The 3,533-nt window shown below is 42.4% G+C and overlaps 1 non-coding gene across 1 annotated transcript; it reads left to right on the top strand.

The window, feature by feature from the left end:
• Nucleotides 1–2,500: 2,500 nt before the first annotated feature.
• Nucleotides 2,501–2,607, top strand: LOC130955194 (small nucleolar RNA R71). Its single transcript, XR_009076648.1, has one exon. It is a non-coding gene; the product is annotated as a small nucleolar RNA R71 (small nucleolar RNA).
• The last annotated feature ends 926 nt before the right edge of the window (nt 2,608–3,533 follow it).

The following is a 3,533-nucleotide window of genomic DNA, read 5'->3' as shown; positions in this document are numbered from 1 at the left end:
CTTTCCAGCAATATATGATAGTTCATACTTTGCCCAAGATTTGATGGCCCAAACCGGCGTTCAAAGTCACCTTCAGAATTTCCAGCGTTAAACGCCGGAACTGGCACCAAAATGGGAGTTAAACGCCCAAACTGGCACAAAAGCTGGCGTTTAACTCCAAGAAGAGTCTCTACACGAAAATGCTTCATTGCTCAGCCCAAGCACACACCAAGTGGGCCCGGAAGTGGATTTTTATGTCATTTACTCATCTCTGTAAACCTTAGACTACTAGTTCTCTATAAGTAGGACCTTTTACTATTGTATTAAGATATCTTGGTAGCTATCTTTGTTCTTAGGCTATCTTAGATCATTGAGAGGCTGGCCATTCGGCCATGCCTAGACCTTGTTCTTATGTATTTTCAACGGTGGAGTTTCTACACACCATAGATTAAGGTGTGGAGCTCTGCTGTACCTCGAGTATTAATGCAATTACTATTGTTCTTCTATTCAATTCCGCTTGTTCTTGTTCTAAGATATCACTTGTTCTTCAACTTGATGAATGTGATGATCCGTGACACTCATCATCATTCTCACCTATGAACGTGTGCCTGACAACCACCTCCGTTCTACCTTAGATTGGGTGAATATCTCTTGGATTCCTGATACACGATGCATGGTTGATCGCCTGACAACCGAGCGCTCGCCTGACAACCGAGCCAGCCATTTCGTGAGATCAGAGTCTTCGTGGTATAGGCTAGAACTGATGGCGGCATTCAAGAGAATCCGGAAGGTTTAACCTTGTCTGTGGTATTCTGAGTAGGATTCAATGATTGAATGACTGTGACGTGCTTCAAACTCCTGAAGGCGGGGCGTTAGTGACAGACGCAAAAGAATCACTGGATTCTATTCCGGCCTGATTGAGAACCGACAGATGGATAGCCGTGCCGTGATAGGGTGCGTTGAACATTTCCACTGAGAGGATGGGAGGTAGCCACTGACAATGGTGAAACCCTTGCATAAGCTTGCCATGGAAAGGAGTAAGAAGGATTGGATGAAGACAGTAGGAAAGCAGAGAGACGGAAGGGACACAGCATCTTCATGCGCTTATCTGAAATTCCCACCAATGAATTACATAAGTATCTCTATCTTTATCTTTATGTTTTATTCGTATATCACCATATCCATTTGAGTTTTCCTGACTAAGATTTACAAGATGACCATAGCTTGCTTCATACCAACAATCTCCGTGGGATCGACCCTTACTCGCGTAAGGTTTATTACTTGGATGACCCAGTGCACTTGCTGGTTAGTTGTGCGAAGTTGTGTTTATGCCATGGTATTGAACACCAAGTTTTTGGGGTTCATTACCGGGGATTATGAGAGTTGTGAAAAGTATTGTTCACAATTTCGCGCACCAATATACTTTATGTAGAAAGGCATTTGCTGAAGGGCTTTAATAAATGGTATATTTACATCAAGAGACGCAAACATGTCGAGGAATCTTGAATACATTCTCCCTGCTACACCACCTTTAAGCATTTGGGGAAAGGATGCATATGAGTTAAGTGTCTCCTTCTTCTTCAGCTCTTCCTTGAGTGTGGGTTGAGGTGCATGGCTCATTTCTTCCTGATTTCCCTTTGGTTGTCTTGGAGGTGTTTTACTTCATTCATACTCCTCTCACCACTTGTGGTGATCATCTTACATTCTGCCCACCTTACTTTCTTTGTTTCTCCTCTTGGGTTCTTCTCAGTGTCACTGGGAAATCCATCAGTGGGTTTGGGAATTTGTTGAGATAGATACCCTACTTGGGACTCCAGTCTCTTGATGTTTTCTCCTTGGTTTTTGATATTGGCTCGCACTTCTTCCTTCTTGGACTTCTCTACATAAATCTTCAAGTAGAGTCTCAATTTTTGAAAGTCTATCCTCTGTTAGTGATGGTGGGTTGAGATTAGGTGGTTGAGAAGGGTGGTTAGGTGGTTGTTGATAGGATCTCTGTGAGGTATGTTGGTGAGTTGCATTGTTGTTGGAGTTGAGGTTGTGGCGTCTCTGGTCTTGACCTTGGTCTTGTTGATTTTCCCAACCAAAGTTGGGGTGATTTCTCCATCCAGAGTTGTAGGTTTTGGAGTATGGGTCATGGATTTATCTAGGTGAGTTTCCAACATAGTTAGCTTGTTCCCAGTCACCTTCTTCTACTATATTCACTCCTTTTTGAGTTGGTGATGACGTGATGACTGCTACAACTTGGTTTTCCTCCACCTTCTTGGTGAGATCTGCTAGCTGCTTGGTGATCATCTTATTTTGAGCTAGCAATGCATCCATGTGGTTCAGCTCCATTACTCCTCGAGTGTTACTTCTTTCAGAGGCATAGAAGTAGTCATTCTCAGCTACTGTTTCAATGACATCTATGGCTTCTTCAATGGTTTTCTTCTTGTTTAGAGAGCCCCCTGATGAATGATCTACAGCCTTCTTTGACTCATAGGAAAGACCTTCATAGAAAATGTAAAGTTGAACCCATTCATTGAACATATTTGGTGGGCATCTTCTTGTTAAGTCCTTGAACCTCTCCCATGCCTCATAGAGAGTCTCACCATCTTGTTGCCTGAAAGTCTGCACCTCAGCTCTTAGCCTGTTAATTCTTTGAGGAGGGTAGAATCTTGCCAAAAATTTATTCACCATATCTTCCCAATTTGTCAAACTCTCCTTTGGAAAGGATTCAAGCTACTTGGATGCCTTGTCCCTAAGTGAAAAAGGGAACAACAGCAGCCTATAGACATCTGGGTGGACTCCATTAGACTTCACAGTGTCACAAATTCTCAGGAAGGTGGTTAGATGTTGATTGGGGTCTTCTTGAGCACTTCCTCCAAATGAGCAGTTGTTCTGAACAAGGGTGATGAGCTGGGATTTTAGTTCAAAGTTGTTGGCATATATGGTGGGCTTCTGGATGCTACTTCCACAGTTTCCTGGATTTGGATTGATGTAGGAGCCTAGAACTCTCCTTTCTTGCCCAGCATGATTTGCAGGGCCTTCTCTGGCATGGTTGTGAGCTTCTTCTTCATGATTGTTTTCCAAGTTCTCTTCCATGTTGGGTTCAAAGTACTCTTCCTCTTCCTCAGGACCAACAACTCCTTTCCCTCTTGCTTCCCTCCTTAATCTCCAGAGGGTTCTCTCAGGTTCTGAATCGAAGGAAGTTGAGGTTCCCCCTCTTCTCCCTGTCATACAACTAACAAAACACACAGCAAGAGATAAAATGAAAAAGTTATTCTTGTTAGAGTGATTGTTAGTGTGAGTGATGCAAATTATCAAACAGTTAGTGGGTTAGTGAGCAGAATTGTAGATAATAACAAAGAAAGAAAGAAAAATAGAGAGGGTATAGAGGATGAGGGAGAAGTTAAACAAAGTGAAAATAAATGTCTGAATAAAGTAAACAAACAAAGGAAAAAATGCTCAATCTAGTGAGCTTCCAACTTAATCATTGTTGATACAAAATCAATCACCGACAACGGCGCCATAAACTTGATGCGTGAAAACTTGTCTCTCAACAAATTTTCCTTCGG

Source organism: Arachis stenosperma, chromosome 1 (assembly GCF_014773155.1).
Source record: "Arachis stenosperma cultivar V10309 chromosome 1, arast.V10309.gnm1.PFL2, whole genome shotgun sequence".
In the NCBI taxonomy this organism is placed as follows: domain Eukaryota; kingdom Viridiplantae; phylum Streptophyta; class Magnoliopsida; order Fabales; family Fabaceae; genus Arachis; species Arachis stenosperma.
The sequence above is the reverse complement of the archived record's forward strand: the minus strand, read 5'-3'. Positions and strand labels throughout refer to the sequence as shown.